The 24,634-nt window shown below is 40.8% G+C and overlaps 1 protein-coding gene across 1 annotated transcript in view; it reads right to left on the bottom strand.

The window, feature by feature from the left end:
• The window catches only part of ANKRD6 (ankyrin repeat domain 6), a 107,578-nt gene that overhangs the window by 54,937 nt on the left and 28,007 nt on the right, over nucleotides 1–24,634 (bottom strand). The window lies entirely within an intron of this gene.

The raw sequence follows: 24,634 nt of genomic DNA, 5'->3' as shown, positions 1-24,634 counted from the left end.
CTTGAGGCACACAGGGGTGTCCTCAAGGATCCAGGGGCTCATGGTGGTTTCCTTTCTGAAGATAAAATGGCGGTTCTGTACTTCTATAGTGAAGCAAGTTGCAGAAGCTTCCCCAAGGCAAAGAGACAGAGCGAGCAGCTGCCACTTCACCACAGAAGAAATGGACACTCTCCTCCTAAAATCCCTGCAGTAGAGGCAAAGGATCTGCCAGGGGCTGGGCTGCTGGTAAATGAGAGGAAGCCATAAAAGTAAATTATGTGCTCAACTATTGCCTCTAAATGGCAGTGACCACAGTGGGGAGAATCATAGAATCATTTCATTGGAAGAGACTCTCAGGATCATTGAGTCCAATCATAACCTAACCTAACTCTAGCACTAAACCATGTCCCTAAGAATCTCGTCTAAATGCCTTTTAAACACCTCCAGGGATGGTGACTCCACCACTTCCCTGGGCAGCCCGTTCCTATGCCTGACAACCTCTTCCATGAATAATTTTTTCCTAAGAGCTGGGTCTCTTTAGCTTGGAGAAGAGGAGACTGACGGGTGACCTCATTAATGTTTATAAATATATAAAGGGTGAGTGTCACAAGGATGGAGCCAGGCTCTTCTCGGTGACAACCAACAGTAAGACAAGGGGTAATGGGTTCAAGCTGGAACACAAGAGGTTCCACTTAAATTTGAGAAGAAACTTCTTCTCAGTGAGGGTGACAGAGCACTGGAACAGGCTGCCCAGGGGGGTTGTGGAGTCTCCTTCTCTGGAGACATTCAAAACCCGCCTGGACGCCTTCCTGTGTGACCTCATCTAGGTGTTCCTGCTCTGGCAGGGGGATTGGACTAGATGATCTTTTGAGGTCCCTTCCAATCCCTGACATTCTGTGATTCTGTAACATCCAATCTAAACCTCCCCTGGTGCAACTTGAGGTAATTTCTTCTTGTCCTATCACTTGTTACTTGGGAGAAGAGACCAACACCCTCCATGCTACAACCTCCTTTCAGGTAGTTGTAGACAGTGATAAGGTCTCCCCTCAGCTTCCTTTTCTCCAGGCTAAACAGCCCCAGTTCCCTCAGCTGCTCCTCATCAGACTTGTGCTTCAGGCCCCTCACCAGCTTCATCGCCCTCCTCTGCACTCTCTCCAGCACCTCAATGTCTTTCTTATAATGAGGGGCCCAAAGAAAAGTGACTCCATTCTCTGAAGCCCACAGTTTAAGGAAGACGAGCTTCCCTGCCCTCTTACACCCAACGAACATAAGAAATATTTCATATAGAAACTGATAGTAAATGGAGGTAGTATTCTAGCAAAGCATTACTCCATGCTTGCCTGCTTCTTGCATGCTTCACTAGGTATCTGCTTCAGGCCCATGCTGGGAGACGGACTTGTGGACTAGTCACGTTCCACCACTCTCACGTAGAGATGAGAGAAAGGCTGCAAAAGAGCAAATGACCCCAATGCTGACCATGTGCTTCAGGAAACTCACACACATCTTACAAAAAGTTAATACCTGTGCAGGGTGGGGTGTTTTTTTTTCTTCCTTTTCAAATGAACTTTTTTGTTAAAAAAGACTGGAGCAGCAGTCATCTCCTTGGCCATCTCCTTCCCTTATGGTTAGGGAGGGGACCAAATAATCTGCCTGGGGTGCCTGGCTCCATGGGCTGGAAGTGAACCCTCCACTCTCAGTGCAATGTCACTGCTTGTTCTACCATGTTCACAAATGATAGAAGTCACTTGGCCTGCTTGAACTTTTGAGAGCTGCAGACAGAAAACTGCTGAGAAGAAATAATCCCTCTGGATCTCTGAAGCAGAAATCATTGCCAAAATGCAAGTTCAGTGACTTCAATTACAAAATGCTGTTGGAAGACCTCATCGTCCATCTTTCCTACTAATTAACATGTCTGCATAATTCAGCTGCTTTTCCTATCCTTTTTCCTAATGCATTCAGATCATCAGATGTGTTTATGTACAAAACAACTGATAATACAGAAAGGTACTGGAAAACTAACCACTAGTTATGTCTGTAATTTGACCTTTTGGTAGTGTTTTGCTGACTATGTTGTCAATGACGTTGTCATGTCTTGCAAATAAAACTTTCTGTTTCATTTTAATTAGAACTATTAATTGAAATATAAAGAACCAAATAAATAAGCTGTATCTAAACTACAGGTAGACTATTAATAGCCATGTTCGAGATAATGTGCAAAAACATGTAGCTTAAAGTTAGAATCACAGAAATGGAAATCTTAGAGAGAGCTCCACAGCTCATCTAATCCCTTCTCACAGCTTTTACCATAGCTGTATTTACCACAGTTTCTCTGGGTTTGTTTGGTCTCAAGGCACCAAAGGCAAAACTTTAAATTGCTTTGTTTGGAAACCATTCTTCCTTTCTCAAAATCTTTATCATTCCCATAGGATTTTAACACCACTTCCTTTAAGTGTGTTGAAATTAAGCCCCTGGTCTTTATTCCATTGCTCCCACTCCTCCTTTCTCTAAAAATCACAAATTCACTTATTTTTAAAAGGAAAAATTAGGGAAAAAAAATCCCTTACTAGTTTTACTTAAAAGTAGAATAAAATAGCTATACATCACTGTCCTCCTTCCTCACATCCCTCTCTTGGTTGAAATGTTTTCCCCAGTACACTTCAAAATGCACTTTGGGCATCTACTTTCTCGTAAAGAAATACGGAAGGTCCTCTGTGACCATCAAGAATATTTACTATAATTAACAGACTCGGGTAGAAGCTTGACTTTTTTAAGGTAGAGTGAAGACCCTTATATCAACAGGTAGTTTACATGCTACACTTATAACTCTGTTCAAGTTTCAACTTTTATTTCTGCAAATCAGAATGTGGAATCTGACCCACTAGCAATCACATTAAAAAGTACAAAAAAATACCAGCTACTGAGAGCCAGAAGTCAGAAAATAGCAGAAGAATCAGACACGAAACTATTTTCACATCCTAAAGGCCTAATGCAAACATGAAGAGTGGTTGTATCAATAGGCTGGACAGTCCCAACATGTGCTTGCAGCAAATCCCAGCCTCTCCAGCTTTGATGCACCACGTCACAACACCAGAAAGCAGTTGGTGTGAGAGGCAGCATGATGGGAAGACACCAACACCACCAAACCTGAAGAGGGACCTGAGTCCTGGGCTGCACCTGGGCAGTAGGGCTCCCAGCAGGACCTTGCTCAGTGGTATTAATATTTCTACTCATAGTCAGTGCAACACCCTGACCTCTCTGAGGATGAGTTCAGGAAGGGAACCAAGAGCTGTGAGCTTCACGTCCAGTGTACAAGGCTTGAGAGGGCAAAACCCAAATGCTTGCTCTTGCACGTCCTCCCGTTACCCAGACGGGCTGGTGGCCGCACGGAGCTGTGCTGCCTGAGGGGTCAGGCCAGATGGACAGCACGCCTCAGGACAACCAAGTTCAGCTGAACAAAACAAAATGTTGGAGTCTGATTTTGGCTTTCAGCCCAATCACCGTACTGATCTCATTCAAGACTACACTTTAACAAAAATAGTCCAAGCCGGTTTTCTTCTCTTTTCTTTCACAGTGTGGTCCACCGAAATACAAACTCTTGACAATACAAAATGCAGTAACACTGAACTTAAGCTGTAACGCAGTTCACAGTCTGCAAAAGATTAACACAACCTAAGTTCCGCTCCTTTTATCTTTTACTGTATAACTTCAGCCATTACTAATTAGCCACACTTTTAAGAAGTTCTTGCAACTAATACAAATGTTGGTTGTTAAGTTCCTGTTTATACAGTGCTTCAAGATTTAAATCATGTTTCAGTTCCCTTACCACACTGTAAGTATCTGTGGATTAACTTACTGCCATTGGACTAAGCAGCGAAAAGCAAAATTCTGGCTGTTTTCACAAATCATGTAAAAAAATATTTCTTGTTATTTGTTTATTCCAACTGCTTTGCAGTACAGCATGTGTCTCTGGGGCTCCATATCTTAGTGTAACAGGAGCTGATGCTGGTATTAAGCAATACAAATCTAACTTCTCACGTCCCTGAGTTACAAACTCAAGTATCTGAGTTTTGGTACCCAGCTTAGAAAACTGTGATTTCTACTCTCGGAGAACCTGCTTATATGCCTTGCTGAACTGCTGCTCCTCTCAAAACTGCACTTCATTAATGACTGAAAAAGACAACCTACTGATAGATAATTCAGACTTTGGCCAAGTACTGACAGCCTGAGGTATTCAACCCCTTTTTCTCTTTGGTCTTCATAGGCAAAGCTTGCTGCCAGACCCCTGCACATACCAGCACAGTTTGGGAAGGACACCAGCAACCCACAGTAGGGGAGCAACAGGGCAAGGACTGCTTACAGAAGCTGGATTATGCAAACCCAAGAAGTTCCTTATAAGTGGAAAACCACTTCCCTGGGCAGCCTGTTCCAATGCCTGACAACACTTTTCATGAAGAAGTTTTTCCCAATAACCAATCTAAACCTCCCCTGGCACAAGCTGAGGCCATTTCCTCTTGTCCTATCACTTGTTACTTGGGAGAAGAGACCAACACCCTCCATGCTACAACCTCCTTTCAGGTAGTTGTAGGCAGTGATAAGGTCTCCCCTCAGCCTCCTTTTCTCCAGGCTAAACAGCCCCAGTTCCCTCAGCTGCTCCTCATCAGATTTGTGCTCCAGACCCCTCACCAGCTTCATTGCCCTTCTCTGAACTCTCTCCAGCACCTCAATGTCTGTCTTGTAGTGAGGGGCTCAAAACCAAACACAGGATTCAAGGTGCGGCCTCACCAGTGCTGAGTACAGGGGGATGATCAGTTCCCTAGTCCTGCTGGCCACACTATTTCTGATATAAGCCATACTTATGTGTGCAGAAAGAAACATCACTGCAGTCACAAGTACTCTGCCTCTTAAAATATATTTTCATTTTTAAAAGGTACCAAATATAATCAAACTTCTATATCTACATGCAGTATTTATTTTGACTTTTATTTCCTACAATTTTTGACCATTCTGCTAAGACTAGGTATTTTGCAAGGCCTGTGCACCTGTATTAAGAAATGCCACACCACAGAGAATATAGGTCATGATATTATTACATTCATGCAATTCCTCCTCCTCACCCTATTTTTTCCAAGTGCAAAGGTATGTTGAGAACAGCTGTTTTGGTAAAAGTCCCCAGAATACATTTAAATTATAACTCCCTCTGCCACCACCCAGACATTTCAAATGAGACAGATTTCTCCATTTCTCCATTTGGTAACCCCCAACTTTGAACACCATCAGAAGGAACTACTGTTTAGCCACAAAAATGGAAATCAGTTGCTTCCTGGATGAACTTATATACTACTTAGGAACAAATGGTGTACCCTCACAACAGGTTCCCAAAACGTCTCAGACGGTGTACTAGGAGTAATGGTTATGTGCTGTTACAGTTGCATTTGGGAACTGGAAAAATAGCAGGTTCTGTAAACCTAATTAAGCCTAATTTAATTTAATTTTGATTAGCTATATAATTCTGTTCACCTCACCAGGTTCTGCAGGAACACAGCTGGTGTGATTTCACTTGGATATCTTTTCTCTTACCTGTACTCCTAGGAAACTGTATACAAAAGTAACTTTACATCTACACAGGTAGTTCATCTGGCAATTCGTATCTAGAACGCATACTGAAATTTCTTAAATTAGCACAATGTGCTGCTAATTTACACATTATTTGTTAAAAGACTACTTACAATCTGAAACTTGGTTCAAATAAAAAGGTCCTGAGGGTAAAATAGGTCTCAATCTATTTTAAATCTGTTGAATTTTAAAATAAAGTAACGGTTTTTCTAGTAGCTTTTTGAACAGCAAATACACCAGCAATGCAAAGGTCAAATTTCTCCCCTCCATGCTACCACTACAGCCTGGTTTTGCAGTGCTTTTACTGAGAACAAAGCTTTTCCTCACAATTGCAGCTTCACTAACAAATATGCTACAGATGCATACACAGTGCAGTTTCTACAGTATTTTGCCATAGTTAGAAAGAGTTGGGAGTTAATTAATTTCTTTCAGTAAAGTACGACTCTGAAGACATCAGCTCTGAAGGATACAAAGGATAGTACTTTTGCACTGTTTGCAGGGCATAGCTGCACATTAAAATAGGCTTAAATCTTATTTTTAGAAAACAAAAATCTATCTTTTTCACTTCTTGGTTGACAACTACTGAACCAAGTGTTAGAAACAGACACAGCAACAAAGGGAAGTCTTCAGCAGAAGTTGAGCTGATGTTTATCTCAAGGTAATCTCATCCACAAGGCCAGAAAACGAAAGACAAATGACCAAGGGCACAACCATAGAGAACAATTACCAAAAAGCTGGATGGGGGAGGATCATCCAAGCAAATCGCTGAGGTGGCAGAAGAATCCGAAGAGGGGACAATCAGAGAACAAAAGCATGGGCAGGATTTCAAGAACAACATGGGGGACTGCAGACAGGTCAAGTGAGGCTGAGGAGGCAGTGCACCTCATAAACTCTGATGAGGAAGAGGTCAGTAAAGGTGCTGCCCAGAATGAAATGTGCAAAGTTGGACTGGAAAAGGCATGGGTGCATTAGAGAGAGGAGCTCCACTAACAGCTACTGACAGCAGAGAATCATAGAATGTCCTGAGTTGGAAGGGACCCACAAGGATCATCGAGTCCAACTCCTGCCCCTGCATAGGACAGCCCCACAGTTCACACTATGCGTCTGAGGGCATTGTCCAGTCTCTTCTTGAGAGAGAGTTGCAGAGGGTCCCTAGAGGTGTAAATGTAACTGGTGATGGCCTGGCCCTTTTTTCAAGCTGGAAGAGATTCAAATGAGCTGATGTTGCTAGCAAAACCAGAGAACAAGAGGTGAGGGTGGATACTAAGAGAAGAGATGAAAAAGCAGTGAAATGATCGAGATGGTACATGATCAGCATGGCAAGTAGAGGGTTTATCAAAAGAGGGCAGGAAAAGATCTTCTCCCTTTGCTGGAGAACAGAAGGCTTGTAAGAAGGGAGAAGAGAGCACAAGCAACAAAAAAAACTTCTTTTGCCAGTATTCTCGTCAAAGCAACTGCAGAGTTCTACACAGAGAAAGAACTGGAGGGAGAAGAAAGGGAACACCTGCCCAGGGACAAGCCCAAGGTGGTAAAACCCTCACCCAGGCTGTGGAGAGGGACTGTCGTGAAGCTGAAGGGATGGCATGGCCACCAGCACCATGGGAAACCAGCCTGGCACTGAGAGCCAGCCCAGGAGCACCTCACAGGGATGTCAAAGCAGATCATTGTATTATTCCAACAATGAGATAGAAGACACATCAGAAGAAAATACATACCCTTAAGTATCCTTAAATGAATGGTGGAATTACAAGTGGTATGAAATAAAGAAGCAAAGATACCCCCAAAGTATCACTTGTATAAATTATGTTATTTTGATGTGTGCATGGGCTTGCTCACAAGTTGTTAAGAAATTTCAGTTTTTAAGTTCCTGCCATGTTCAGGCCTTCTGGGAAACCTGAACGGTTCACTTGACAAAGATTTATCCAACATAATGAGAGCTAAAAGATGCAGGAATCATTTGGCAGACTGCCCTCTTGGATGTACTGTTCAGACGCTTCCCATTTTTCACATGTTCACTGCTTTAAAGACTAGAGTATCTCTAAGAATTAGTAAGAGATACACCAGAAAGATTTTAAAATCAGTGATTACTAAGAAATTTCCAGATATTAGAACTGAATAAGTTTAGTTCAAATTATCTAGCAAGTCTACCATGTTCTTTTCTTGGAAAGAAAGAAGAAATTCCTCCTTTATAGAGTGACCAAATAACTTTTCTGTTTCAAAGTTATGCTTAAATTTACATTGCTTTTTCTTCCTTGGAAAGTTAGGCAAGGCAATAGTCAGCCGGACAAGACAAAAGATACAGTGGCATGTTTCCTGGAAGCGTAACATAACATTGTTTCAGTCTCAGGATCATTGCATCTGCCTTCTGAAAACAATCCAGGCCATACTTAAGTAAATATTTATAATTAATTACTACATCCTTATAAACTGTCAGATTGGCTTAGTGCACATAGGTATTTCCCAAAATACAGGACAGTCCTTTAGGAGGAGGTATTTCTAACTTTCTTTAGGAGGAAAAGAAGATTTACACCCTCTTGTCTTTTGTATCAGTCACACAAGTCTTTGTTGAAGAAGTTTGCTTCCCCCTCTCCTCCCCCGTTTTTGATGTATGCAGCAGTCAATTAAAAAACAACAGTATAACCGTGATATATAAGAGAACAAATTCTAACCACTGGATATCAGTAACAAACCATTAATTTACCACAGTAAGACAAGAATTCGAATTTAAGAAAGCGTGACTCTAAAACACTAATAAAGCTATCCTCATCTTTGAACTGCTGCTATGAACATTTCACTGGAGATTAAATATCGCATGCACTCAATGTACACAGAGTTCATTTGTACAGTGTATGCACAGAAAAAAATACAAAGCTGTAAAAATCCAATTTTAGCTACAAACGTTACTGGTTATGCATCTTATATTTTAGCAGCATAAATATTAGTTATTATATTGTATAAGGGCAGGATTTTTCCTCTATAGAACCATCCATTAAACACATTGATATATTTACATTCAGTTAATAAAAAGCAAAGCCTCTATTTCACTACCTTTTAAATATAAATATGATGAGCTCCACCATTCACCTGGTGTACTTGGCAAAGTATTGTAAGTGATGTTGGAAAAATACAATGACTTTTTAATCTTATAAATCCAGGGGACACGGCTTATGTTTATGAACTTATTTGTCAACACAACCGTCCCTTAGAAAATCAGCTGTTCAAAGAAAGGTGATCTGCTTTTCCTCAGTACTGAGACTGAATAAGGTGAAGGGTCTACTTTCCACAAACAATCATCATCATAGATCAAATCCTGTCTTGGCAAAGTCCACCTAAAGCCCTCTTGAAACACATTTGGTTTACGTGCTAATGGTCAGAAGTTTTTGGTCTGTTGTGCTATAGAAACAGAAAATGAGCAATGCTCCCGAAAAAAGGTGGAACAGTCTTACCAAGAAGCAAGTTGCTATTAAAGCCTTCCACACAGTGGTCACAAAAAACAGACAGAAAATATATAGCACATGCAGCAGCGATTTTTTTTTAACTGAATGTTGGATTGATTGTACAAACCTGTCCTACAGAAGGGAGGCAAAAGAGAGCTGGCACTGTACTTTACAATATATTCAAGGAATAGCACTCGGAAAGGGAAGTGTTTAGCCATTCATAGACAGTGCTTGTATTATTAACTAAGTCTCTTCAAGCTTGAGTGAAAAAGCAGAAGCAGATGCTGTATTTTCTTTGAGACATTTTTGCAAGTTGAACCCAACACAGTGGAGATGCGTCCATCTCAGGGTGCACACCCTACAGAGCTCCACTGCTACAACTCACTGAGAGTTTCAGCCAAGAAAAGATGGTTTGCCTGCACAAAACTGGGTAGAAAAAAGGTAGACATAGCTGGGCTACGTTTAACACAGTGTATCAGATGGTTAGTGAGTGTCTGAATAGTGTTTGAAAATACACATTGTCAGGGCACAATATGTTGAATTTCTTTCAAGATGGCTGGACTTGACTATTTGTGTAAAAAAACTGGACTGGGTGATGTTGCAGCAGCCCTCAGTAATGGCACAGAACTGAGAGCAGAGGCAAAATCCCCTCTGGCACCGGGTACAGCAGAGTCTGCCCAAAGCCCCAGTGCCACGGCTCAAGGCAGCAACACCCAGAGGGCGGGATGGTGATTTGGTCTCTCGGTTCATTCCATTCTTAATCTCTCTGTTTAGACTGAAAACGGGGGAGACCATTAGTGTCAGTTCTGCTGGGGCTTTCTGTTATTAAGGCTACTTAAGCTTTTCTGAGTAAATTGCATGTGTCAAACTAACATCACACAGTGATGAGCAAAGAAGCCATTACAGAACCACTCTCCCTTTCTATTGATCCAACCCTGGAGATTTTGGCCAATTCTTTGCAGTTCCCTGTTCCTCTCACTCATTATATTCCTATTTTACACTATTTACAGGCAACACATTAGTCATTGCCTCAAATTCATTCACTTAACTGAGGGTTAATGACTGGGCATACGTGTCCTTCTTAAAGCCTTGCAACAGTCACCATGTTGGATGCACCTCATCTAACTTAAACTTCAGAAAAAGATTTGGTTTAGACTAGATGAATTTCCTTCTACAATCAATGGAGAAAGAGAGATGGCAGTAATCCAGTCACACACCTCTACTTAGATGGTGTGAACCCCATACATAACAACGAACTGGCCATCCATTAAAGTACTTTCCTGGGTCAAGGCTTCTGTATTCTTACAGAAAGAGCTGGAAATTGTCTGTAGACTGTCTTGTGAACTGTAATTACAGCCCTGAGCTCCCACCTGCAGGCTATGGGATTCCCAGCACCTTTTAACCACTTTTCATTTATCTGTCATTTAGCATCTTTAAGCAGCAAAAGCATTCCTTGTGCCACTTTGAGCATACCTAATCTTACACGTGCAAAACCTTAAGTAGAAAATAAGTATGCTTCTTGACCCTATTAAGTCACAGGGAATTTGCTGGTAACTTTGTCCGGGTTTGGATTTCACTGCAGCTCCAGAGAGCTGTAGGCTTGTTATTGTTCATATTTGCAAATGGTTTTAAATCTTTAGGATTTTTTTTTGGTCTTCTGAATCTAGGATCTTTTTTGGATCTCAGAACTTTTAATCTGTGGATCTGCTCCATCTATAACACAGCACACTGAAGAATTCTTTCTGCTGGGTGTAATGTCTGCTGTTTAAAATCCATGCGTGTTATTTGAAGCAAACAGGATTGCAAGCCTGTGATACAACTGCAAAACACAAATTTTAAAAAGAATAGTACTTCTCAATTCAAACATGCATTCAACTGAATTATGGGATTTCTTCATCATGTCTTCCTTCCCTCTCTTTTGCTAGTTTCTTTACTGCTTTTCAGAAGGAAATCAAATGAGAAAAGAAGAAATAGCAGAGGGGAAATTTAAGCACATGAAAGTTAGTCAATTCAAAGTTGTGGCTGTCAAAGGAACGTTAATTCTGCTAACTGCACCATCACTGTAAGGCACACACATCAAAACCAGATATTGTAACAGTCTACAATGCACAGACACCGGAGAACTGTTATAGTTCTTGCAGGAAAACATCTATGAACTTGCTGGCTTAGTTTATTCTTCTCTGTTTAAGTTCCTCATGATGAATGTAACTAGCTGTGTCACCATTTCATTAAGTACCCTGACATTTTAGCTAGAGTTTCAAAGAGATTTATGCCCCTCCATCCGAAAGGGGCAAAAAGAGAGGCAAAGATGAACAAAGGGCTGTGGAGTTGCATGACCGTGGGAATGGGGTGCCCTCCACATGAAAAGAGAAGAGCTCTTTAGACAACCACAGAATGTCTGGCCTACGAAATGTCACTTTCTCTAAAATATGGGGAGTTTTAGGAGCACCATGTATAGGAATCGATTCAAACAAATGAACAAATTGTCAGATTTCTCCCCTAGACTACATCCCACAACTGAAGAATCTGATGTCCACACTATCCCACCTCTCTCTCTCAACACCATAGTGGAACCCAAACCACCACCCTGTGAGACAGGCAAGGGACAGGGGAAGCACACCCAGAGGTATCCCAGCCTGATCCTCTTTGCTGACTGCAGAGCACGCTTATGAAGATGGAGACAGAAGGCAATCCAGACTAGGCACTTAATTTGGAGATTCTGAACATTCCTCTGCAGGAAACACCTCTCTTTCCGTTCACTAGAAGAGAGTCCAAGGGAGACACGTTGGCTTACAAGTCAAGCATCAAAATTCAAATAGCCTGATGTTTCAGTAACACCCAAAAGACTTCACAAAATGACCTGCTTATCTTTCTCACATTCATTCTAAATCATCATGTTTAAAATATATTAGCAAATACTGGAACTATTTCTCCTCACCTAATATAAACTAAAATGCATATTTTTCATATATGTATGTGAGGGTACTAGATTAGCTCCATTTCTCTTTTGGATATCGAGACCCAAATACAGGATTCAGCCTTGGTGGTGGTTCCCACTGTACTGCCACTGCCAACTCATTTCCAGTCATCCGGACTGGGAGCCATTTCAAGAGATCCAAGTCGGAGCAGACGCACAGATGTGCAGGACAGACAGGTAGGTCTGTCTGAAAGCAGACTCACCGAGCTTGCGGATCCATACCTGCGCCATGCCCTGCCTGCTTCCCATCTGTGGCAGCAACAAAATGGGAAGATGGTTCAAAAGCAGGTAACACAACTGCATAGCTCAAAGTGTGACATTTACAAAACAAAACCAAAAAATATCCCAAAGATTTCCTGCTTTAATTGTTCTCTTGAGAGCAACCAATAAGCACACTATTTTGAGGTTAGCCCATCAAATCTCACTAAAAAGAACATATGTGATAATGAAAATAGTGAGTAAAAAGGTTTCCTTTTTTCAAAACAATATTGTCATCACCCCCAATAAAAACACCAGAAGAAGAAAAGGAAAAAAAAAAAAAAAGTTGAGTTGAAAAGAAAACATTCAAAAGAAAAAAAAACATGTAATTTCAAGTCTTTTGTGGTTTTTATACACACCAAATGCCTTTCAAGATGTCATTAGTTATGTATGCTCTGAACATATATTTCTATAATACAGTCAACAGTCATTATTTTTGTTGAGTCATTTGTGCACATGAAAGAAAATCAGGAAACCCACACCACCACTTGACATGAAGGTCTTCACAAAATTTGTCAAAGGTTTTACTCTTAAAAATGTTCAAGGAAGCTTAACAGAGATATTGACTGATTCCTGTACTCTGTTCATCTGCACGGCAGGGCAATTTCCCTTTCACATGCAAACAAGGATCAAGCCTCTATTGAATTTGATGGTGTAATAGATAGCAATAGATACATGTTTTTGCAGAATGGAAGAGAAAGAAGGAAATGAAGTAGCTCTGCAGTTCTTTGTAAGACTCTTCAATTAGCTGATAACAATCAGAATAAGTGCAATGATTTTAGATGCATACAAATATAGAGCACAGAAAAAAAAAAAAAAACAACCCTACATGCAACAAAGAAGCCAGATACTGAGAAGTACTCTAGTTCTCTCCCATCTACTCAGGTCCTAAGGTTTTCTGATTGCTGCATGGGCATGTAGTAGTTAATGAAGAAATTTGAGTCTTTATTCAGATGTAACATACATACAACAATGCATAAGAGATCAAACAATAACTAAAAGTTCCTTGACTAAAGACAGCTGCAGGGAATTTCTGGAAGTGACTCCATAAACCAAAACCAGTGATTTAATAACGGGCAAAAAGGGCACTAAGAGAATTTAAATATCCATATATTTTTCACAAGTTAATGCAAAAACCCCCACATTTGATTGGTCATCTTGTTTGTACTAAAAACAAGAACGAAAATATTGACTTGAAGTATCATACAAGATGATCCTATATCTGCCCTGCCACCTCAATAAGAGGGAAGAGGTGCCGCAGCCAGCAGGCCCTGGGCTGCCCAGGCCGTCCGCGGCTCTAGGCCGCAGCAGAGGAACTGGATGTAACCAAGGCAAAACAACACATTTGTAAACCCACCCCAACTGTAGAGCAAATAATTCTGAACACCTCATCATTACCAGCCAGCTAACAGGCCATGTGGCCCGACTAAAGTTTTGGCAGTCAGCCCCAGAAATAAAACCTCCCATGACTGCGACAGAAAAAAACCTACATTTTGCTCAGCCTTACACCTCCTGAAGACAAGCCAAATGCGTCCTGCACTTTTACATCCAAAAACAGGATTCCTTAGAGTTTTTTGAGCAGCAGACTCAACTGGCATAGAAGTGAGGCATTGGGAGGCACTGATGTAATTTAAAGAACTAATTTCACATGTGATTTAAAGAATGTGAAAGCTCAGGATCTCTAATGATGATAAAGGCACAACGATTTGCAACAAAATACAAACTTTATAGTAAAATTTCACAATTCTATTTTTTAACCTGGAAAATACTGTATTTTCATAAATGTCTATTCAATACAAGGAAAAGTATTAGAAAACAGTGAATTGTTTGGTATACTTTGATACAACATGATTACTGCTTCCCAATATTGTGCAGAGCTTCTTTTAGAGGGGAACGACATACCAATTTACAATTATGAAAATCAGTGGTTTTAAGTAGTTTTATTCATTATTTCAAGACGAACTTAGAGATTAGTTACAATAGAAAAAAAAAAGATAGCTTTTTTCTTTTTGATAGTTCGCTGACTATTCATTTTGGATTTTGGTGCATCTAAGAGGGTTGTGTTTTTAACTGTTGAGTACCCCACTGTAAGTCAAAGTATACTTTGAAGAAAACCCAGTACCAGCTCCATTTTGCCACATGATCTTAGAAACACAAGGCTTGCTAATAAGGTTTTGAAACCTTTCGCATAGTACATATCAAGTAACATTTGGCACTCAAGAAATAGAATTCCTATTAAATTGAGTGCACACATACGTCTAACACCTGATATGAAACAGTTAAATGAACAACATTCATTAAGTGGATATTTCCAAATCCATTAAAAGACTTTCAAAAGAATAAAGACCAAAATAGGAGCAGAAAGTATTTATTGAATGAAGCTGCACATTGCATTGCAAACACCTGCACCATCGCCACAGTCAGACACCTGCAAGCTCCAAAGCCAAAGTCCAACCAAGACAGAAGAAAGCAGAGATCTCATGTCTTACTGCCTTCCACTTGGGTTTCCAAACAGGCTCACAATGTGTTATTGCCCAGCCTGCAACCCAGGAGAGGGGCGGAGGAGAAGGAACCCTCTGTGCAGGACTATAGAAGCTTATATTTAGCCCAGTTTGATCCCATTCTCAGTCATTTGGGCAACAAAGAGCTCTGACTCCACTGGGGGTGGGGAAAAAGGGCACATCTCCCAGTGCGCCTGATCCTGCCATAGGCAAACCAACTAATCCCCTTCTGAACTACTTGAGTCCTCCTAAGCAATTATTTTAGAAGACGGGCAAAGACATCAGCCAGTCTGTATTACCCATATCCATACCTATCTGTAAGGTTCTTGTATAAACTCTCAGATACTCCTTTCACACCCTCGCTGACCAACCACCTAATGCAGTCACCTCTTGGGGGTTGCGGGGTTGTGCGTGGGTTTGGATGCCCCCAGCAGCAAGACACAGAGCAGTCGGCACACAGAGGCAGGACTCGGCACAATGACACAGAGAAGTAGAATTATAGGGAAACATCTCAGAAATAAGGAGCATTAAAGGTTCCTGATAAACCTATGTCATCTTAGGAGCTGCAGAGGCAAGAGATGTACACTGATCCACTTGTCAAAACCTTCAGCAGGGCCAGGCTTTTAAGTAGGCAAACAAGAAATTTGGTTATAGCTGCTATTCACTGAGCCCCAGCATCACCAACGCAGAGTGCAGGAGGGAGCCCAACTTAAATTCCAGTTTCGAACGTCAATCTTTTTGTGTAACATAAAATCATGAGAAAAGGGAGCAAACAACCCAGCTGCTAAAAGCTTGCCTAATAAGCGGGAATTTGTTTGCTTCACATTTCTTGAATTCCTTTCTCTTTGCAAGACAATTGACTAAGAAATACTCCTTTCCTCAAAAAAGCACCCAAGCAGAATAAATAGAACAACTAATATAAACTGGCAGCTGTAAATTAATCTATATAGTAGGCAGTCCGGAAGGCTTTGTTCATCTCGACGGCTTTGTTGGCTACAAACCAGAGAAAACAAAAACAACTCCAAATATTCGTTCACATCTGCGAACTGTTCATTAAACAGCAGCGCTAATACTTTATCTCACCAGATGCTGGGATGAAATAAGCATCACAGTCTCAGCGCACTGAAGTGTTGTTGTGCCAGATAAGAACTGTTATTGCACTGGCATGAGCATCTGAAAAACGAGCAGCGAGCGAGCAAGTCAAGTTCTTCAATTGCCGCTTAAGTTCCTTACAAGGCTCTGACACTAAGTTTATGTTCTGTTCCCCAATTCATGCTCATGCACTCTTAATGAAGAATTTTGAGTTATTATACCTATTTTTGTCATATTTATTTCCATGTTCTTGTCAATTTAAGCGAAGCCAAACGTAAGAAAAATGACTGAGTTTTCACAGTAAAACACCCTAATTTATAACCTCTTTGGTAAGGAGAAAAAAAAAGTACAGCTGTTCTGTAACAGCTAGTATAGCGCTATGTTATGCTTTTATTCCTCAAGCTTATCTCAAACAAGTTATTACATCTTAATCACTCTGACAACTATAGAAAAATGTTTAGCAACACCTCTGATTAATAATTTTATATCTATTTCTTTAATGTTGATCTGGAAATCAGAATAAAAACAAAGAAGGTTGATTCTAAATGTTTATTATATTCAGGTGATGATACTTTCGTCACAGATACATTACTCAACACAAAAATATATTGTTATATTCAACACAAATAGAACAATATGTTAATTTGAAGCATCTAGATCTGAGCTCCTCCTGGGTTCTTCAAAGGAAAAGGCAATGTCACTAAAAGCAGCTTATTTTTTAATCCCTCTCTTGATTTATGGTGTCATATGGAGAAAAAAAAATCATTATACATAGCTGCTCATATTACATACTGCAGTATGCAAATATCATTGGGAAAACCAACCAAAATAAATCACAGTCCTCTCCTTCACTGCCGTTTAAATGTATTTCATCCAGAAAAGTAACCTCTAGCTGATTACTTGCAGCAGCAGCAGTAAGAGCATGTCACAGCTCATTTGCCAGTGCTGCAAGAATGAAGCTCATCCTGTGCTGAAGCTGTACCTCCATAAACAAAAAGTTAATAAGTGCTTGTGGAAATACCCGCTTTATGGGGCCTGACTTTTGGTTTTTTGATTCATAGTGGTGCTGCCAAAGAAAGCTGCCAGTTTCATGTACCCAGAGAACTTAATGCACTTTAAAAATTAGTATGGAAATGGAGTTATTAACTAGGTCAGTTCATACAGCAGCAAAATAAATATCTCAGGGCAGTGCTGGGATGATAAAAGCTTTATTATGCTAGAACATTAAAAAAGAAGTAAAACCAACTGAAAGATAAAGGAAGACACTTATAGCCACTGCCACCTTATGATCTGGGGTGAATCCAGTACATTTTGGAGGCAATATACTGCCAAGGCAGTAGACAGACAAGCATCTTTCATTGCCAAAGCACTCACATAGCACCTGTTCTTCAAGTACATTTGCCCCCATCCATGTTCTTCATTCCACCTGAAGTGATCTTGAAACATAATTTTTTTTTTGATCCTTACTTCTGTCAGATAGTTGATTCACAAAAGCGCAAGACCATCGTGTTGAGCATGAGAGAAATGCAGAAGAGCAGTGAGCAGAGTGTTTTGCTTACACTCTGAATAGACATTAAATAGCAGCAGTCTCCCAACCACGTTACACAGGACTTCCAGCAGTTAAGTCCCTGACACCTATACAGATGCATAAGGTACATGAAAGCCTAAAGTATTTCTGTATGTTTCTTAAGAATACTTTGGTTTACATTTCTCAGGAATGGACTGAGAAAAGAAAAACTTGTGTATTTCCACAGTGCAGCTATACAGTCACAAAGTCTCATGATCACACAGCACTACATGAAGCCAGGGTTTATTTTCCCTATACAACCTCCTAAGAACATCAAGACAGGTTCTTCCAATCAGCACAAGATTACTAAGACCCAAACTCGAGCTACTTTATTTCAAATATATTAAAGTATTAGCTACCACATGTCTCCCCTCAACTAGTTTTATTTCCTGACCCACGAACATTTAAGTCTACTTAGTACTTACAGAAGGAAAACACTGTCTCTTTCCTGCCAGCTTTACTACTCCTTTGCTGACATCTCCCACCTTGCTGCTGCCTCTTGTGCTGCCTCCAGTTAGGAAGTTTTTCCCAATTCACTGTCACCTCAGTGTAGAATTCAAATCTTTCCTAAAGTTTATTTTACTCAGAAAGAAGCATGTATTGTTTCAATATTTATATATGTTTTTATTCACATTCCTTTTTACACTCTGCATTATGGTTTATAAACATAGAATCTTAGAATCATTTGGGTTGGAAAAGACCTTTAAGATCATCAAGTCCAACCGTTAACCAAATACTGTCAAATCCACCAATAAACCACGCCCGTAAGAACCTCATCTACACACCTTTTAAACACCTCCAGGGATGGTGACTCAACCTCTTCCTTGGGCAGCCTGTTCCAATGCCTGACAACCCTTTCCAGGAAGAAATTTTTCCTAATATCCAATCTGAACCTTCCCTGGTGCAACTTGAGGCCTTTTCCTCTTGTCCTATCACTTATTACTTGGGAGAAGAGACTGACAGGTCTCAAAGTTAGACATTACATCTAAGGTGAGCTTTCCACTATGCTCCATACCATCACCCACCACACTGGACCTGCTAACTCTGCTCCCAGCACCTTTGGCAGGTATCGCTATCACCAAGTCCTAGCCAGTTCCAAACACTCCAGCCCCAAGTTCCAGCAGCTCTGTCCTCTTTGCCCTGAGGTAAGGTGAGTCCTGGCCACACTGGTCTCACCACCAACACAGCACATATAACCATCTCACCATCACAGAAGAAGGCTTCTGCTCCCCATCGAATCCCCTTCAGTGACAGCTGGACTTGAGACATCTCTCCTCCAAGCTACTCCAACCTCTCTTTGCATCGGAAGTCCGTCTACGCTGCCCCTGCACAGGATCAGCACGTGTCCCAGATGGCTTGTTGGCTTGGGTTTTGCACTGCAGCTCTTGGGCTTGTGCTCCCACTCCAGCTGAAGGGAATGGCAGCAAGCCTCGAATGCCAGCCCTGGCACATCCACCAGCAGCTCAGCTGGGAGAGGACAGCAGAACTGCACTCATCAGACCCTAACTCCAGGTGAACTGCTGCACATACTCACACTGTCAGCGTCTGGAAGGACTACATCACTAAAAAGTGGAGAAAGCCCCGGATATAAGTGCTAAAAGGGTTACAGCAAAGTATCAACATACCCATTCCTAACTCAGTAAATCGTGCAATTCATTACGAGAAGGATTATGTCCCCAGGGCACTGCGCTCTGGCCAAAATACATGCACACACCCCTCCTTGCATTTCCTCCCTGGACAAAACCCAGCAAATAAATATTCTCCCTGCTGACAGCGTGCTGTCAAGTGCTAACAGAAACACTCGGTAGCTTGCAAGGGCAGAACAATTTCCAGGCCACTACGTCACTTCAGCAAAGTGTAAACACAAAATTATATGTGAATAGGAACTGGGCTCAGTTCTTCTCTGCGCATGAGTATGTGTAAGCACTCATGCATATATACGGTCTGTCAGAGGCTTCTACTAGCAGCTGCAGGAGGCAAATGCAACCCCTGCTTAATTCCCTCTCCATGTGGGAAAATAGCTGCTTTTACTAGCTGAATGCATGCTCTACATTGCCTTTATCTATGTGTATCATTAGGCATTCTTTTCTCTGTGTCATGAATGAATTGGGGAAGAGTCACTGATTTCTAATGAGGAAAGGCAGAAAGGCAGGGTGACAATAAAGGGACCGTGTATTAATCAAATGTCCAGTCCAGACAGCAATACCAAGGCCATAATCTCTGTCTGGGAGAAGTGTTGGTTAAAGCTTTCGCTCAAGACAGAAAGAGAGATTTCACATGGCAGGTGCTGCATTTGCTGTAGAAGTGAAAAACTCCATTATGCCAGATGTCTGGTGAGTATTATAATAGAAGAGAAGGAGGCAAAAGAAGAGAGGAAACAATACAGACAGCAGCCTCGACACAGACAAAAATGAGAAGAAATGGGATTTCTTGCTAAATTCTCACATTATTTTGCATTAACAAATGTAAAGAGACTAAACAATATGATGGGCCAACGCACTTGTTCCTCATCTGTAAGCAACTCAGATGAGGCCACGCTCCGTTCCAGCACTGCTCCCTGGGTGACCACGGTGCCCACGCAGGATGGAGTCGAGGCATATAAAACAGGAGCATGCCTGGCTCCATGGTGCAGCTCAGCCTTCGTGTGCCTCGTGCTGGGATCCTGCTCCCGCCTCTTCCCTGGAAGATGTTCCTGCCTCTTGGCTCAAGTGCCACTGGCCTTTTCCTTGGCCATCCAAAATCACATCAGCACTGCTGGTGCAAAACTCTGCTCTGTGCTGCTTGTGTCATCTGGAAGAGCCTCTGTGCGCCTCCCTGGCCCATCTACTTTCCAACTTGTTTCAAGCCCCAGGAGAAAATGCGTCTTTCCTTTCTTGCCTGAGCTTCTTAATTTCTCTGTGTTATAACCTATCTCTGTAACGGTATTTAAGTTAGTGAAGTGTTTTGCCATAAAAATTGTGTGGAAGACTCTTAAAAATGACCTGCCACAGAATATCTACTCTGTGCCTCTGTAATATTACAATACATATTTAGGTGAGGAGACGGAAAGTTCCTGTTTCTTATATTAAAAATTTGGGTCTTGCCTCTCCTGAGATGTCTCATGAATGACTGGAAAGGCCATGTTGGAGTAATAAGTGTCACTGCAAAAGTGCCAAAGGAAAGGAAAAATCCTTCTTGTTACTTACTTTGGTTTTGGATAATGTTCAGGAAGACACATTACTTTGGTACAATTGCCAAACTATTTCCTGCATCATCCCAGTTTGTAGCCTAGTGCTGGGTAAACTCTGATCCTAAACATGCTGGTTGTCCATGGAGACCTCCAACACAGTCAGAGAAAACTTTGGTGTTTGAAACACTGCTACAGTGAACAGCAAGGCAGTCAAGAGAAACAGCAGAGCCTTTCAGGCTCGCTGCATGCATCATTGAAACAAATAAATATATAGTTTTCTTCCTTCCTTTCCTATGAGCAAATAAAGTGGTGTGATTCCGAGAGCTGGTGAGCACTTTGCAGAGCGTAACCTTCTCAGTCATCAGCTTCCTAACAAGACAAAAGCAACACTGACATTTACATCTCACAGACTTATCTCTAAGACCTATAGAAATTTACAGCTCCTCAGCTCAAAGCACCGTGACTTCAGTATCTTCACCCATCTGTCCCAAATGTGCATCCCACACCTTGTATTTCTCTCCTTCCACTGTTCCACTTGAATCTGTCATCCTTCTTTCATCGCCCTTCCCTAACAGCAGCCTATTTTCATTTAAAATACAAACAATGCTTCTTAACCATTTTAGATAAAACTTTTATCAGTCATGTTCATATCCTCAAAATAATGTTGTAGTCATTCAATTCTCATACAATATACAAATATTTGCTTCAACTCTCTAGGCCAGATACCCTTCCAAAAGTCATGCCACATTTTATGATTTTAAAAAAAACTACCTGCAGCTACAGCAGTAGTAGAGTAATATCAGCAAAAATTACAAGAAAGTTCTGCTGAAGACATAAACATTTATTATGTGAATATAATCTGATTAAATATTCAGCAACAACTATGCTACACCAAAATAATTGTTTCACCTTCAGAAATTAACACAAACATTAGTTTATGAAATTTAGGAAATCAAGCTTAGGCTGTTGTTATCCAGTCCCATGTTATCTGCAGAAAGTCTACAACTAACATAACACCGACAACAGCTTGAAGAGTCAAAAACTTCAGGTCTGAATTTTTCAGTGCTTCTTCCCAAAGTAAAAAAGGGAAAACATATTGCACCCGCCGCCCCAAATACACATGCTGCAGCTCCTGCATAGAGACAAAGCAGCGGTGCCGTGTTACCTGGCACAGACAAAACCCAGCGTCATCAACACGACTCATAGACGCATGCTGAAGCCGTCACGACGAGACATGTTTGCGAGGCATCTGCTGCTGGAGATCCTCTTCCCTTGTTCCCTCTTTTGAGGGCTGCTAGTCTCTACAGGTATCTGTCTTAAACATAAATACTTTGAGGCACCAATATGGCTAGAGAACTTTAGAAATTGAAGGGTGGCATTTTCTTCTTCAGCACGGTCTCAGGAACAAAGAGAAATAAATAATTAAAAAAAAAAATCTGAAATCTGAAGTGCAGTAAAAGCCAAACCCAGCAAGGGGATCCCAAGCATGCAGGTGACTGACACAGCTAAGATGACTCAACAGCTCCTGCCAAATTGTTCAGAGTCCCAGTTGTGACCAAGTGAACAGAGACAACATTTGTGAAATCTGTGCATGACACTGGAATGAGTTAAGTTTCAAGTTCCTTAGAGAGAGGCAGGATCCACATTTCAAAGTCATTTCAAATTGCAGAAATGGTCTAGAATAAGGAGGATGCAATCAATAAAATGCAAAGTTCCACATTTAGATAGGAATAATCAGCTCCACAAATGCAAAAATAGGAACGAACTGACTAAGCAGCAGTACTGGAGGAAAACACCTGTTAGACACAGCGAATCAAAAACTAAATGCAAATAAAGAATATCATTCTGAAGGATAAAAGATACCTGTCAGGCTGGGACACGTTAGCAGTGGCTAGAGAACTGTGGATTTTAGTAGGCAACAGAAAAAATGTGGAGGCTCATTTGTGTGAATAAGATATGCCAGTGTGACTTAGATTGTGATTTAAAACAAACTTAATTAAACTGATGCAAAAAAAAGTGATGCTGTTGCAAATTAACCCATGCTTAATTCATTTAGCATAGCCTGATAAAGAAATCTGAGACTACTATCCAAGTTACTCATGTTCCTCCAGATCTCTCCATTCAAAAAAGCGACAAAGTGAAATATGAATACTGATATGTATATTTTTCATTTAAATTACTAGACAGTATTAAATTATGGTAAACCTGACCAGTGAATTTCTTCTCTGAGAAAAGTAGCTTGTACATCATCCCATTTTTGCTAACCAAATTACTTTCAGAATGCACATGAAAAGCTAAGCAATTGCCCAGTGAAGAAGTAAAGAAAACCAGTCCTAGGCAGGTGTTGAACTTCCAAACCAGCACAAGTCTCAACATTTTCTACAGAGCTAAACAGCTGCTTCATTCTGGAATGAAATTTTGACCATCTTTATATGAGAAAACTGGTTGTGTCACAATTAAAAGCATTCAGCACACAGAATTATTGTATTTATTACTATTAAAATCCTAAAATATTAAAAACTCCCTTTAGCAAACTGTCAACTGCCATCCCTTATTACAGTGCATTGCTTTTGCACTTTGACTACCAAAGCAAAACATGTCTTTCCCATTTAACAAAAACCCCTGCTCACTACACCACCTTCTTTGTACAATAGAGTCAGCGACACAAGAGAATTTTCAACAAACTGCCAAAATGCTTTCTCTACTTCAGGAAACATTCATTCTCTAAATATAATGGTGCATACAGTGATATAAATCAGAAATAATCCTGAAGTCCCTATTATCCATGGATAACAACAGCTGTACGTTCTGTGGTCTTTCTCAATAAGTATCATATCCCTATCCCACTGTATTATTATTGAGCATATTTATGTTATCAGAAGAAACAGGATCCTACCTATGATACTCCCATGATGGAAAGCATTCTGGAGAGCCAGGTGAACATGCGTATCAAAGCAGTTCCAGAGTGGCCAGGCCTGAAAGCCACCTGGACCAGAAGAGAAGAGCTCAAATTAGGAAAACAGTGAGAACAAAAAGCTGAAAAGGTCAGGCAGACAAACAAAGCAGCAATTAGACACAGAGGTAGCTGGGTCCAGTGATCTGACCAGAACATCTGTATTCCAGTCCCAGGTTTGAGAGCGGCTTTCTCTGTGCTGTTGGGAGTCATTTGATTTCTTTACGCTTCTGGCTTACAAGTTCTAGAGATGCTGATTCCAGATTTGCTGTGACATACAGTGGTACTGCAAAAAGTAAAGTGCTACCGTTTGCACCGAGCTATGGTCTTTAGAAGGAACATAAAAGATGAAAAACAGGAGCAGAACATAAGTGCAAGAGAGGAAAAGGACAAAATGAAGAGGAATGCAACAAAAAAATTGAAACACGGAGTTTAACACTGAAGTTTGAAACTGACACTTTAAATCAAGATTAAAAGTGTGAAAAATCATTGATATTTTTGAAATACAGTTTTCTACTTAGCCTCGTTACAGCCTAAGGCAAAACCTCTGAAATGCAGCGCAAAGAAAGTTACACTCTTTGTACAGGTTATACAAATAAATATGTAAAAATAAGAGGCATGTTTATTTAAGTCATATTCTCCAAGATCATCTTATTGCCCAATAACAATGAATCAGGACACATGTTCTAGGAAAATGGCATGCTAAAAAAATAATTAAATAAATTAAGGGCAGCGCAAAAATTGCCAATTTGCTTTTTGAAGATTTATTTAGGATACATTATCTAATTGTCCTTGTGGCAATGATTTCTGCTGGCCGAAAGGCACCTCGAATTTCCCTAAGCTTCAGCCACTTATTTTCAGGAAGAAAGGAACACTGTGTGAATGTCCTGAAAATTGGCTTTGTTGGCTCAGCCTTCTGCTTTGAATGGAGCAGAGGTTCATAGGCAACGTAATATCAGAAATGACTAATGCTACTCATACTAACACACGCCTCTATTTTTACACTGTCCTCTGTTCTTCTGCCAGATGCCTCTCTTCGTTCACTTCATCTCTTTAATGAAGCTCGGCTATTTAGGCCCCAGTGCTTT

Source organism: Caloenas nicobarica, chromosome 3 (genome assembly GCF_036013445.1).
Source record: "Caloenas nicobarica isolate bCalNic1 chromosome 3, bCalNic1.hap1, whole genome shotgun sequence".
Classification (NCBI taxonomy): domain Eukaryota; kingdom Metazoa; phylum Chordata; class Aves; order Columbiformes; family Columbidae; genus Caloenas; species Caloenas nicobarica.
This window is presented reverse-complemented; position numbering and strand designations above follow the sequence as displayed.